Below are 15789 nucleotides of genomic sequence, written 5' to 3'. Positions count from 1 at the left end.
TGTAGCAAAAATGATAAAAGAACGGATTCACGGTACGAGTGCAAAGATTGCGATGTTGGCCTTTGCATAGATCCTTGCTTTCAAATATATCGCACAGAATTATATTATTAGTTTTTACATATTATTATCTTTTAATAATTTTCGTCTCGTCATTAATTATGTCAAACATTTAATCGTTAGGCTTTGTAATTATATAAATACCTATGTTACCTATAATTTTGTAAGTCTTTTTAAATTAAAAATGTAAATATACTTGTTACATTAGAGCAATGATTGTTTTATTCGGCACAGTTATTATTTAAGACTTAGAACAACATATATACAGAAACCACGCGCACTGTGCATATTTCCGGAACGAGTTTCCGTTCAGTGACGGTACTTCAGTGGATGGAGCTGTCGTAGCGAAAGGGTTAAACAATCCGAAAATGTTCAGTTTTTATACATAGGAGTTAATATAGGAAGTACAGTACAGTACAACCGAACAGAGAGTGAGAGAGAGAGAGAGAGAGAGGGTGACTATACGAAAGAAAAAGAAACAAATGTGTTATCAGGCCTTTTTCGGCTAGGGGCACATCAGACGCGTTTGCCTGAGCTTTGTGTATATATGCGCGCGCGGATGTGTGTGTGAGTATTATTTACACGACCACGGGCGAGCGAGACAGTGACAGGAGTCAGGAGTCGTTGTTTGTTTTTAATCGGCCGGGCTCGAGTTCCCCGTTTCGTGGAAATTCAGTGTCGCGGCTCACTTAGGACTACAGGCGGCCCTCGACTTTCGCACAATTCGCTATTCCGCACATTTTTAAAAATTCAACTTTGCAAGTCTTTGCGGTCGAATGTTCCCTCTGAGCGGACATCGCGAGCCGAGCAGGCTACATTGTAATTGGATGCCCTCTCTCAGGGGACATCAGACTTTAGCCATCGTATTACAATGTTGTTCCAATCGAGAGGTCAAAACTTTGACAATTAAAAATATGAATGAAAACTTTATGCATCTAGACAAATTTTTAACTATTACGGAAGAATGCGATCCCGATGGAGAACGTATATCTCAAGTACGTAGGACAATACAAAAAGACGCTGCGTGTTATAGAAATCTTTATCACAAAAAGAAAAAAAAAGGAGGTACTCGACTAACTCTTGACAAGTTTATAAAGAAGACACCCGAAAGCTAGATAAATAAATAAATACACTCGTAAACACCGTTTTTGGTGCATATTCTTTTACATCCCTCTACTTTCGAACATTCAACTTTCGCACACGCTTTCAGGAACCAATCGTGCACGAAAGTCGAGGGCCCACTGTAATAGCAAGGGATCATTTCTGCCAATAAGAGAAACGCGTTTACTCTGCTTCTACGAGGACGTTAACGTGGATTGGTGAACGGAAAAGACTTTAAAGTCGATTTTCTCGATAACTGAGCCCCGGATGAAAGAATATTATACCAAACTTACCCCTTATTTTTTCACGTTTTTCACATGAAATCTGCTTAAATGTACTACGAATTCCGGCTCACCCTGTATAACAATGAATGAAGTATATTGTGTTAGAAATCGTATTAAAAAACAATTTATCTTTTTAGATGGATAGATTATGTTTACTCTGAAACAAAAAGACAAAAAGAAACGATTCATGAGTGTTGCGTTAGTATAGAACCAAGTCTGTTCAGGTCATTTTTCGCGCGTGAATAGATATAAGAAACGATACGAAAAAATCTGATTTGAAGTATGCTAAACCGAATATTTCAACTCATTGAATGTACAGGTGGACACAAGCATTATTAAATTATCGTTATAATTTCATTCTATATAATATTATATATTATTTATATATTATTTATATAATATTATATATTATTTATATATTATTTATATAATATTATATATATATTATATATTATCTATATAATATATAATATAATTATATTATATATTATTTATATAATATTATATATAATATAATTATATTATATATTATTTATATAATATTATATATATATTATATATTATCTATATAATATATAATATAATTATATTATATATTATTTATATAATATTATCTATATAATATATAATATAATTATATAATATAATATTATATAATTTCATTCTACGTATTTTGAGTCAAATTTTTGTCAAGGTTAAATTAAATAAAGTGTTCCATTCTGTTAGTTCTCTATAGTTACGAAACAAGAATAAATTAGTTTTCTTCCGTTCATCTTTTCGTTTACTAAATAAAATTTGTCCATTTTTAGAAAAATATTTTCCAGCGTAATCTCAAATACGGCACATGTACTTCATTCATTACCATATTAACTGGAATGTATAAAAGCAGAGAATTTTTGGATGGTTTATTATTATATATATTTTTTGGATAGTTACGAGAGACGCGGTGTACGAATCGCGGGGATCTGGATATCGGTACAGTTAAATAGAACTAGATTCCAGCCAACAGAGTGTTCCTCTCGCGGGTGGTCGCCGATAAACACCGGACGATGTTACGATTATTGAATAGCAGGTAGACTATTTGCGTTTTTCCGGGTTAGTTGAAATTCAACGTTAGATAGCGTAACAGGACGGGTGCCGGTCACGGATGACCACCGCGACAGCGAGCATACCGAAGGATCATTCGTCGTTCGGGTTCACGTTCTCCTTTTTCAAGGTAAATGCGCCGCGATTTCCCTGCTAAGAGCCTAGAGGATCCGAGGGCAACGAGCTCGAACGCGAAAAGCGACGCGTCTAATCGCGTTTGCCGATTAGCGGGGACAAGGCAGACACGGCGTATCACCGCTCGAAATGGCTCCGCGATTATGTCACGATAACTCCCTCGTCCGTCTCGGCCGTTTTTGCCGTTTCTGTCGTTTCTGCGTCCGGGGTCCTCCGCACGATCTGCACGGCCCGCCACGTTGCACAGTGCGTCGCGTACACGGTCGTTCCAAACAAAAGTACTAAACCAATCGATACTCTGTTTAAAGTACCCTTAATTCTCTTCTAACCTCCCAGCTGTGGACAACGTGTATACACGTTATAGGAAATGGCAATTTTACATCTTACAACGAAAATGTTTCTCTTACGATTTAAATTAAAATGCTTGTGAAAGATATTCATAAATTTCGCACGTTTTAGAATAATTCTAGAACAACTTGCCGAAAGAAACTGCAGCCAGTGTGATCGATCGAACGCGCGAGATTGATCTTAAAAATAGATCGACGCAGCTAAGTGATTGAATAGATTACAAAGAAATATATAATTACGAATTTTATAATTTCCTTTATTTCAGGAAAAATTGCAGCATCTAATTTTTGGTAATTTTTTGCAAAGTCTAATCTAAGTTGATAAACGTTTAACTGAGCAAATTAATGCGAATTGCCAATGTTTTCAATAAACGACTTGGCAAGTTTGAAGACGTTATAGCGTTAAATATGATGTGTAAACGTCAAATTGAAAGCGCAAAGATTCCGGCAATTATTTTTAAAAAATATATCGAAATTTGGGACATATTTTTAATATCAGCTTCGACAACTAAATTAGTAAATTTAGCAATTTTCACATTTTCATGTGAACATGAAAATCTACGTTCAATTGTTAACACTTTGCGATACAGGATTCTTGGTATTCAAATTTCAGGTATTTAAGCTTTATACATTACGCGTCACACTGTATGCGCCGAGCCGAGAGCACCTCTTTGTCAACTGGATCACACGTCGTTACCGGGAATATGCAATATCCTTCGGGGCCCGACGTTCTCGTCTCCCTCTTCCTCCTCCTTCTGCTCCTCCTCCTCTTTCTCCTCGTCGTCATACCCTTCTCGTCCCTCGCATGCCCGCTTGTAAATGTTTTTTCTCCAATTTACATTAACGCGATCTTGTTAGCGTGCACGACTATAAGCGGCGCGCTTATAAAATATGCGGCCGGGCATTTCTCTTCCTGATTTATACACTTATGAGCCGGATACTCCGATAGACGGTCTGCTCTCTTTTCTTGTACGGTGTCGGCTCGATCGGCGTTATTTGTCGACGAATATCGCCGTTTCGTGGTTTACATACCGACGATTTGTTAACGCGAGCGCTGCTACGTTCTGCTGTGACGCGGTGACGTTGGCACTGTGTTTCAGCATTCTTCTGTTCAATCGTGAGCTTTTTCACTTATTGCTTGACGTTCTTCGAACATAATTTTTATTTATTGCCTGACGACTTTTAAACAGTTAGCTGTTTTAAAATGTTTCTTCGCGACGAGTATACACGTCAAAAATAGCTAACTGTATAAGAAATACGTATTCTTTGATATTTTTTATTAAATTATATATTTTATAAAAGCGTTAAATTTACAAAAAATATGACGAAAATCAAACGTATATCGAATAATTGTAAATAATGTAAATAATTGTGTGTGTACACACACTTTTCAAAGAAGTTGCAACAGTCAACTAGTTCAAGATATTTATATTAGTTGATAACAATTGTACTAATTTGTGTATTGCCGGTTTCTGATTTTTATACAATTACATTTTATACAAGATTCATTATATACATTCATTTTATTTAATATAGGAAAGACGAATGAAGATTAGAGTCTACTTACATCGTTTATAAGTTATACAGTCGTTTCATTTAAACAGAAACCTCGGTCTTATTACATAGCAAATTATTGTTATAATTTAATTGTATCGTACATTGCGTTAAGTTTTGGTGTACTTAAGGGTTCTATGCTGTTGCTTTTACAATCACAAAACAACAATAAATTAGTTTTACTGAACAAAATTCATCCATTTTTAGAAATATATTCTTCAGGTGATTTTATAGTTACGAGGCGCGGTACATTTCTTTTTCAACATTTCTTCGCACATTATTTGTTTGCAAAATGACTGACCTAACGTCGCGCCTATTGCCTAGCCTCGTAACAGTTCAATACAGTAATGTCTCCCTAACTGACGCTCAGATTGTCCACAAAAATGGACAATTTGGGAAAATGAGATACAATTGTTCGAGCCTTGCGGCTCGTTTTTATAATTATGGACAATTTATAACTATAAAAATAAACCTTAAGGCTCGAATAATCGTATCTCCTCTTCCCAAATTGTCCATTTTTGTGGTCAATTTGGGCGTCAATTACAGAGACATTACTGTACTGCGATTTAGCAAAGAGAATATAAAATTATCACGGATTTATCCAAATTTACCCAACTTAGCACAGAAAGGTTCGAGTTTCATCGGTGCAAGAATCGTTAAAAATCGCGAACTAGATCGAAACTTTTCTTCCTCGATAGTACATTGTCGAAGCGGGTCTATCAAGACCCAGAGAGACGTATAGAGAAAAAGAGAGAGAGAGAGAGAGCCGTTGCTGAAAAAGCTCGCGACGATTCTCGCGTAGGTATCGCAGCGCAGCAGGACAACTCCCATCAAGGGCGATCAGAATCGATCCTCCATGGATTTCGCGGCGTGCATAGGCGCTCGCCTCCGGGTAGCCGGAGAGCTGCACGCATCTCGAGGATAGGAGGAAAGGGAGCTAACCGGAGCTAAACCCATTTATCGTTGCGGAGCGCACGGCGCTTTCAATGAGGGGCGCGCGCGCTGGAGGAGGACGGAGCAGGAAAAGCCTAGGAAAAACGAGAGAAAAGACCGCGTGGATGCCTACGTCCAAACGGAGACAGACGTACCGGGAAGAGGCGCAGAAGAAGGAGACGCGGGAGAAAAGAGAGCAACCGGTGAAACGGAGAGAGAGTATAAAACTCGGTGAAAGACAGAAAACGCGTCGCCCGACAGAGACGAACGGACGGCGTTTGTGGAAGGGAGACGAGGACGGCGAGGCCGGGGAGAGAGCAGGAGAGGAAAAGAGAGACGAGAAAAGAGAGCGCAAGGATACCGTGCGTGCCCGAACACACGTGCACACGCATGCATGCACACGCGGGCGCACGCACGGAACGAGAGAGCAGCGCGTCCGAGCGAAAAAGAGAGCAGAGCGGAGACAGGGCGTGGTCCAGCCTTGCTCTTACTTATAATTATATTTATTCGCGCAACGTATGTACCTATAGCGATTGATATACGATCGCGTCGAGGTCTCGGCTTACCGCGGCGAGGCCTGCGCGTCCGACGCGCGTCCGACGCGAAGCTGCCCGGAGCTCGTTTCGGTGGCCAACGAAGTCCTCCGCAGGTGGACACGTTCGTTCGATCTGGCCGGCACAAATTTCGGAGATCCTTTACACGGTATAAAAATAATCGCCGGGCTCCAGGTATTCGCGCGGATCCTCGTAAAAGTCGGGGACGCTGCTACCGCGAGATAACGAGCGCCTTGACCTTTCCGGAGAGTTTTTGCTCTAGAAAGAGTGATAGACCGAGGTTTGCCGATTGTTTTGGCTCTTATGTCGACGATACCGCTAGTTATTCGTAAAAAAACTAATAATTAACTTACGTTGGAACGATGTTCGAGTATATTTGATATTCGAGAATATATATTGTGTTACTTTGAAATCTCGTTACTGTCCGAACAGAAGTGTACTTCATTGAGTCGTCAATCAATGTCCCAAGCAAATTATATATTTCCACGAACGGCAGAGTATCTGTATTTTTGTTTTCGTTCAATTTATACATACAGTAATTGAAGTATCAGTATCTGCATTTCCCGAAGAAAGCTATACAAATATATTCGTATTTATTTGATCGTTTTGCAATTAAGAATCTACAGACGTTTAGCATCGGATTGCGAATCTTTAGCATTCGTGCGATGTAGAATGCAAAAGGACAACCTTATCAATAATTGTTATTCGTATTTTTAATCCGCATTTTAGTCATCGTTACGAACAGGATGCAAATCTTCGTGCGTACGTATCGAATTAAGATTCGCAGGTAGTTGAAGAAGCAAAGTACTAATGAAGAAAATTCCCTTTAATTTTAATTGCCGTTTGACAATTACCGATAAGATCGCTAAGGAAGAGAGAGAGAGAGAGAGAGAGAGAGAGAGAGTTTCTGCATTTCTACAGAAATCTTTGGAAGCTAGTCAACTACGAAGTTAAATACTTAACGTAGCGCTATTTAATTTTCGAGTCACTGAAACCGATAGTCGAGAAAATAAAATTTTCATCCGTGTATACGATTCTTCAGCAAAAAAAGCGAATTTGCATAAAGTCCCCGGAGTCTGCTCACAAGTATCATCATCATCTCCGACGGAGACTTGAACGCGCGATAAGCAATGTCGTCGTTCGGGTAATTCCAATGCGTGGTCGATACTGTCTGCGAGCTGCGCACGCTATAATAATTATACCCGCAACATTTACTTCGCTAGTCTATTAATGTCATTATATAGGCTGCCCCATAATACGTGGAACTTGTTCCAGGAATAAATGCAGAAAGAAAAAAAATTGATAAAATGACACGTCGCGTTCGGGTATAATGATCGATTTCATTCATCTGCTAGCACGCGGTGTTTGATGTCTTTGCTACAATCTTGATTAATGCGACCAATGTAACAAGTCACAGTCTCTCCTGTGACGTGGCATTTTATCAGTGGTCCTTTTGTTGCAATTTGCACAGCGAATGTATAATCAATATCATATATACAATATTTTGTTTCGACAAGCAGCGAACGAAAAACGAAACGTAAATTTTTGTTTCGGCTTCTGTAGGAAGAAAATGCGTTTTGTTGCATGTCAGATAGAAAGATAGAAAAGATAGAAAATGTTTAAAACTTTATAACGCTACGAAAATCTACGGAAGAATTCCACGTAAAGATAATTCTCACAATTCACTAGCTGCTGCAAGACTGATTATAAAAAAGTACGACATCGTATCCACTGATAAATAACAGGACCGACGACAACTGACAACAGCCTGATAAAATCCTGACGAGAGGTTAAAACTCGATTAAGCGGGAAAAATCGTCTCCCATTAATACTCAATTTATAAAAATCAAGATCGACGCGATAATATCGTGTTTCGCTTCGAGAAAATATTTAGAACGCGAATGCCAAGGATTGGAGGGTTAAATTTCAATAAAAACCAGACTAAATTAAGTAGTCAAAGTCGTTGCCCGAACGTTTACAACCGAGCCAGCGTTTACTTCCACGGCGGCTTAATAAAAGAAGAAAAGAAGAAAGCGCGGCATTAAAGAGCCCGGACAAAAGTCGAGTCCGATGATTTTTCCATTTTACGGGAACCGAACCCTTATCTCGCGCGGAATTACGGTAGTCTCGGTTTCTATGTCCGCTCCACATCCGCGGCCGATAATGAGCTCTCACGCACACGCGTGTCGCGATAACGGCCGGTACTTTCTCTGGAACGGAACGCGTCCTTTAAGTAGCGTAGCGCGATATGCAAATATCCCTCTGCGAAACTTTCCGTGCCGATCGAGGAAATTACCAGTCTTACGCAACGGCCGTCTCGGATCCTTTAAAATCGCGTCGCGCATTTTTCCGTCGGCTGGTTTTAATTCCGATTGAAAAGAGGTCTTGCCCGGCAGCGCGGCGTCTGCAGCAGGAAGCGGTACGAAAATCCAATCGATTAACTAGTAAATCAGCCCGCCGTCCCAAGATAGGGTGTACTTTTAGCGAGACGACACGGTAGCGGAGCGGTTCGAGTTCCTTATCAACGGCCGGCTCGCGGCCCGGCCAGTGAACACGGTTTACTCGCTCGGCCGTAAATTTGTCGCGTACGGAACGACATCGTTCTGCATCGAACTACATCCACCACCCCTTCCCCCTCTGTCAAGAGAAACAGAGAGACACAGACAGACGGACAGACGCACAGAGCGCGCGCGCGCGCGAGAGAGAGAAGGAGAGCCATCCAGCAACGAGCTGCAGACTGCAGCCAGGAAGCAGGGGGCAAGGGGAGAGAAAAGGGAACGATAATCGACACGTGCAAACCTCCTAGGCGATTTCTAGCAGGTCTCAATGGACGCGAAAAGAAAAGAGAAAAATTCCTCCTCGCCGATTCTTCGACGAGATCGGCATCGTTTCGACGAACTCGTTTTTCTTCGTCGCACGCTCGGATCGGTGTGCGAGCCGCATACCATCGGGAAAGGAAGCCAGAAGGGCCGCAGGGAGAAAGTGGCCAGAGAAAGACCAGCAAAGACCATAGGCCAGCAAAAGGGGGTTCGCGAGCCGAGCACGGACGATCGATGCCGGCCTGTGTACTTTCCAGGTGGCATTCATACACAAATTATGGTAATGACCGATCGATTCCCTCTTCGTCGCTTCCCTCGTCCCCTTGCCAGGACCGGGACCCCGCGAGCCGACATACCCTTGCCCATTTGCGTCCAATTGGTCGTGAGCCTCGTCTATTGCCCACGATACCCACCTTTGTTATTTTGATCCGGCCAGCTACGCGATCCGAACACGATCCCCTCCGCCATTTCTCTACTGTTGAATTTCTATGACTCTATATCGGACCACTGTTTCGTTTATTCCCATCCCTCCGCCTCTATCGTTCGAATTTCCTGGGCTGGGCGGCAATAGATTTTTCATATAGTAAATAAACTGTACAGTAAATCCTGTCCAATTGTCCGTCAGCTTGTAAACAGAAATGAACGATTAGGGGAAATGCGATTATTTGAGCCTTGCACCTCGTTTTTATAATTGTTGACAATCGGCAACTATAATAATGTGTCTCAAGACTCGGAAAATCGTGTCTCCTCTTCCAAAATTTTTCGTGCACAATCTGAGCGTTAATTAGGGAGAACGTACTGTACTACGTTTCAACCGAGACTTTATAAACAATTTACTTTTGACTCATCGATCCTCCGTTCTCTGTCGTAAATTATGCTTTTGTTTCGTTGTCGCGAGAACGGGTGCTTAAGCGATAAGATTGACATATTTGCATCCGGTATTACAGCAAATTTTCCCTAATTCGCGCTCAAATTGCGCACAAAAATGAACAATTTGCGAAGTGGAGATACGATTATTCAAGCACTGCGTCTCGTTTTTATAGTTGCTGACAATTCGTAACTATAAAAACGAGCTGCAAGGCTCGAATAATCGTATCTTCTCTTCCCAAATTGTCCATTTTTGTGTGCAATCTGTGCGCGAATTAGGGAGAAATTACCGTATTCGAGCATCGCTGCTCGTTTTAATACTTGTTGACAATCAGCGACTGTAAAAACGAGCCGCGAATCTCGAAACATCGTGTCTCCTCTGTCCAAAATTGTCTATTTCTGTTTACAAGCTGCGGGACAATTAGAGAGAATTTACCGTATATATTCTTATCTTCTCATGTAATACAGAATTTGGCGAATCAACTTTTTGTGTAATTGCAATTGACGTATGCAAATGTCGCAATATTTATAACAGTTTAAACTTTGGGAACGGTTTTAAACACATGTCCAGAAGTGTCCGACACAGAATTTGTTTTATACGAATGCTTAGACAATTACGAAGAGCAATATGCAAATTTCGAGTACATCCACTGTCAGCTTTTAAAGTTATTTTAAGCGACATGCCCGAGGTACTGAAGCAGAAAAAGTTGATCAGTACTCCCTCTTCTACAAATTTCGATACGAAAAATTTCAAAAATAAAATTTTTGTATAAAAATTCAAGACAATCTCGATTTTTTAACACGTTTCGTGCCACGTGTACCACCGGTGGTACACGCTTACATGTTTATTCAATGCGCTGAAAAGATATTTCATGACAAGTTTAGAAATTATGAATTAATTTCCACCAAAAGAATGAGCCATGTATGTTTGTTTCATTGCTATATATACAATAATTAATAAATACGTACAATATATCGATTTTTAGAGTATCAATTGGCTAGAATGAAAAGTCTAGTAAAAAAAGTTAGCACGGAACGTGTTAAATATTAAAGCATTGCACTCGAACGAGTACTTCGAGACACCTGTACCATAACGAAATTTCAAACAATTTTGATATTACTGTTCTTAGTTAATGAATTGCGGAACATTCGAGTGCGGAACAATGAGTAAGTGTTCAATTCTGCATTCAAAAAGGGAACAAAAATCGAGAAGGAATAGAAATCTACGTGATCGAGAGGAATGTCCATAGTGTTGCAGTGCAAATATCTTCGAGTGCAAAGGGTTAACGTACAGTCGAGTTCACAATATTACAGCTGGTGCCGAGACGAATTCAATGACCCACTATACTATAACCTTTATACCCTGTAATACCGCTAAAATGATTTTGGACACGATAAGCGGGTTTTTAGCCTACTTTACGGCGTTATGATCTTGCAATTTCCTCGCGATAGAGTTGGCGAATGGAGCGGTAAGAATGGAGCGAACAGCCGAACGACCGAATTAAGACAAATAAGTACATTGTCCGACGCGTATCTTGATCGGATCACGCTTATTGGTTCGCGTGCTTTCGCCGAAACACGCGAGCCGGAACCGTTTCGCGCGCCGAATAAACGTCCCCGAATAACATTTACTCGGCCGAGCACGCATCGAGCCGATATGAGAATGCCCGCGCGGAACGAGCACGAGACAGCGCGCACGTTCAGATGTCGTATCGCGTTTGAGACTCGTGTCACGTATTAGAGCCGAGAGACGGATTAAAATATCAAAGACCGAGACCGGCCAAGCCGATCGCCCGGACAATCGCTGCCACGATTATGTGCATATTTATCTGAAATTAACGGGCCCGGAGTTTCTACCACCGCGACCGATCGGAAAGATCGCGAAAAAGTGTAATGGCTGACGCGACGGATCATCCGTCGATGTGTGTATGTATGTATGTATGTACGTATGTATTTACTTTGGAATATCTATAGCAAGTAGGACGGAATATAATAAAATTTTAGCGAAATTTTATACAGATTTTATGTTCTCCTTCATGGAATGATACCGATTATCGAGGCAATAAAGTTTTGTTAATGTTTCCACCGCAAAACTTCCTTTAAAAGGCCGAATTTGCATAAGTGCCCGTCGTTTAAGCATCGATGACATTCGAGGGAAGTGGCAAAATTTTACCTGCTGTAGGTGTGTGGTTTAATAGCTTGAATTAAAAATAAAATAAAATAAAATAAAAAAAAAATTAAAAATAAAATTCTACTAAAAATAGTAAAATTGACCACTTACTGACAAGAAGTCCGAGTTCTTCGATAATCGCGTCATAAGCACACGTCATCCCTTTCACGTTGTACAATCACAGTCACCCCTTTGCCATTGTCCTTCCTCGTCTGTAACAAAAGGACGAAAATAGATGTCTACTAAAAGCATTCTGTAGACTGTATGCAACGTAAAAGTTTCCGCAACAATTCTACTAAGTTAATAGTGATTTATCGATATTCTAGAATTTTTGTAATCCTTCTGCTACTTTAACGCTAGATTCACGGAGCACAAAATACAGCTGTTAATTTATAAAAGTAACAGTAAGATATTTATTCTGATTTTGAACAAGTGTTATTGTAACATTTGCCGTAATATAGATCGAATACATAACTCATAAATGTATCTTTACGACATGAATAATCGTAAATCTAATGTTAAATTCTGCTCGTTCGCTGTTGTCATAAAATGACAAAAATGAGTAGATGATACACGAAACAGTGATGATGTTAGAGAATTTTAATAAATCGATTATATTACGTATAGTTCGTTAAAATTAATTAAAACTCGAATAAACTTGTATCTTGCATGAAGATTCGCGCTTTGGTCATAAATACGTACAATGAACCAGTTCCGAAAAATTGATTATCGATGTAGAGAATATTCGCAAAGTTCCCGTGTCCTCCGCGCTTCCGAATGCCACCGACGATATAGAAAACTGGAGCCCAGGTTCGCGGATCGGAAAATTACTTTCCGACGAAGCAGCGCGCAAGAAAAGCTTAATTAAACTCTCGCCGAGATTGCAATCGCGATTTCACGCGACATCGGCGCGTCTCCGGTTTACCGTCTCCGTGTTTACCCGTTTCCCAAAGGCCTCTCGAACGGTATATCAACGATTTTTTGCGCACGATCTCGCGCCGCGAAACCTTTCGAAACGTCCGCGCGCGCCGCCGCGGTGCGGTGCGGTGCGGTGCGGCGCGTAAGCGGCGATTTTTTCCGAATTCGCTGTATGTATCTCGCTATTACCATTAACGCACTCGTGACCTTTCGAACGACCGCCAGACGCACGTGCGATACGCAGCCGCGAGCACGATAAACCCACGAACCGATCGAGCCGCTGACTTTTTTTCTTTCGATACGCGAGTGAACGGTCTGTCAAACGCAGGTGCACACGAGCTAATGGCCGGTAGAAGGTACTTTCAGCGGTACTCCTTCCTGATAACGAGCCGACCGTTGCGTTATCAAACGCGTACACCGTGTAAACTTCTGGGAGAAAGCGGCAGCGCCGTAAAATCGTACTTTAGGGCGCTTTCGGCGACCTCCTGTCATCATCGTTCTTGTTCTCCTTTGTTTAGCGCGCCATTAATACGTTTGAAACGCCCAGCAATGTGCACCTTGCCCGCACGATCTCGCTTTTCTGAGATAACGCGCGATTCTGAAGTATTACGTGTACAAATTACTTCTCGGCTTCCCTGTCCCGAGATAAGCGTTCGCTTATAAACAATTAAATTACTCTCTAATCGTCGAAATAATCCCCATCGGTATCAATGTCCGATCAAATCAACGTTTCCGTCATTTTCTTCGGACAGTTGACGAATCTCCTGTCGGAACAAGGATGGCGGTTTGCTATAACGAACGCGTTTCTCGACATCTTCGGATGTTCGAAAGCGGGAATCGGCTAGGCGACGTCGAGGAATTCGAAATAAATAAAAACGCGGGGCTCGAATCGATGCCGCGACCGATTTAATTTAAGGTCCGAGAATCAATTAGTACACCTAATAACTGTTGTCTCGTTGCCGCCTCGATGCAGCTCGACCAATGAAATTTTCGTTCATAATGCATGAACCGCGGCGATCGACCAACGGCGTTCATCGAATTCAAAGTCAAAACGAATCCGCGTCGAATGAATACTGCGATTCATGATTTTTTGCAGATCGTCGCTGTAAATGCATAAGGCAAGCGTAGTCGCAGTTACATCGTACACTTTACACCGAAACAAGAGGATCGACGACAGTCGCGCTTTTATGTTCCATCAAATTTAAGTATCCAGTGGCGTCCACTTGCTTCGATCACGCGGGCGACCATCCGGTCGAGTCTGTGTCCCGGGTCTACAATGTCCACGGTCACAAAGTACACTTCTCCAATTACAAGGCACGAAATGAAAGACGGGTTAGCCGATTTTGTCGCGAGCAGCTCGCCTGGAAGAAGATGGCAGCCGACTATGAGGCTATAACCATATTCGAGCGCCTCCACCGTGTCCGCGGATCACTGTATCGGCTCACGACATTGACTCGGTTGTTAGAACCACGCCGAACGACCTCATCCGTCCTTCTTACTCTCTCTCTCTCTCTCTCTCTCTTTATTTCTGTTTCTCTTTCTTTTGTTTTCCAATTTCCCGCCGCGCCGGCGTGGAATGGAGAACGGTTCGTCCGCGACTCGCGCGGCTGATAAGGATGGTCGTTTTGGTTATCAGATAGCGGCTCGGCTCCGCCTGGAAAAAGCTGCGCCTGATGTAATGCAATTGGTGGGGCAGATTGTATTGAATATAACGTGCACAGATTGATACGGCGATAAGGGTGCGCTCGGTAGCGTGGAGAAGGCCATTAAAGAAACAAATAGCGGAGCGAGCGCTCGGAATGAAGGAAGAGGCGTGTAAAATGGTCCGGGACAGGTAAATTGACGGGGAGGAAAATAGATAAGAAATCGCGCGAGGTGTTCAAACATCCCGCAATCTATCCTCCTTTTTTCTATTATGATATCTTGTAACGCACGGCGAATACACATCCTTGTTTTTCCCTCTTGGTCCGAGATTGAATTCGCAGCAAATTGTGAAAAACGTGCCTCGAAAACAATCGGTTTCGAAGAAATTGATCGCGTTTAGGGTCTTTATCCAGCGTTCTATCCGGTCGAGCATAACTCGCGGATTTTATGCAGGTGTGAGAATTAATTCGTCGAACGTAAAACAACAGAGAGACATTTAAAGAAATTGTAAATGCTGCGCGATTATTTCCAGCAAAATAAAATTGTTAGAAAAGGAAACGTTTTAATCATTTTTCTGCTATTTGCGGATAGTATGCGGATAGTATGTAGCTGCGATAAAAGTAAATGGATCGAATGTAAAACGGCAATCATATTTACAGGATCAGAAAGTACTATTCGATTATTTTCAACTCGATCAAATTAATAGAAAGTTTCTCTTTCTAATAATTCTTCCGCGATAAATGCGGACAATTTTCGGTAGTTTAGAAAATTCCTTGAAACTTGTTAATAACTATTATAAAGCCAATTTACACATTGCAGTCTGTTAATAAAAGTTAATGAACAATCGGCGCGATTGAGAATCGACGATCGACAGGTAAGATTTTGCGAAACGATTACTCTTGGAATTTCGCCGCCTCTCGTGATCGTGACAAAAATTGTTTCGATCAGCGTGCCGCACGAAAATTAATTGTTCATTGTAGATAAATAACTTTGTCACCCGTATGTGATTGACATAGTAATCGGCGCGTTAATCAAGGCGTCCACGGCAGAACATGCAGATCATTCGCCGAAGGGATGCATCGGCGTTCGTGAATTGATATATAATTGCGATTAATTGAATTTCGAAATTGGTGCGGCGTCATCCTACGCACGACGCCAGTCGCAGGCGATCAGGTTTTTCTGCCAATCAAACGGTTGTTTCGGAATGTACTGCGCATTCGTTTAATGAAGCTATCAACGCGCACGTTATATGATCTTCTCCGCGGGCATCGCGGAATTAATTGACTCTAACGAACATGGCGCTACGTATGACCCTTAAAT

The 15789-nt window shown here is 41.5% G+C and overlaps 1 protein-coding gene and 1 long non-coding RNA gene across 4 annotated transcripts in view; one reads left to right on the top strand and one right to left on the bottom strand.

Moving 5' to 3' along the window:
- The window catches only part of grh (grainy head), a 242857-nt gene that overhangs the window by 79474 nt on the left and 147594 nt on the right, over positions 1–15789 (top strand). The gene's annotated exons all lie outside the window — the stretch shown is intronic.
- The window catches only part of LOC117227645 (uncharacterized), a 127133-nt gene that overhangs the window by 88338 nt on the left and 23006 nt on the right, over positions 1–15789 (bottom strand). Inside the window, exon 2 of the long non-coding RNA XR_013034016.1 lies at positions 12019–12119. This is a non-coding gene — a long non-coding RNA (uncharacterized LOC117227645). The remainder of the gene's footprint in view (positions 1–12018; positions 12120–15789) is intronic.

This window comes from Megalopta genalis, chromosome 8 (genome assembly GCF_051020955.1).
Source record: "Megalopta genalis isolate 19385.01 chromosome 8, iyMegGena1_principal, whole genome shotgun sequence".
Taxonomy (NCBI): Eukaryota; Metazoa; Arthropoda; class Insecta; order Hymenoptera; family Halictidae; genus Megalopta; species Megalopta genalis.
Note: the sequence above shows the minus strand (reverse complement) of the source record. Positions and strands in the feature narration are given on the sequence as shown.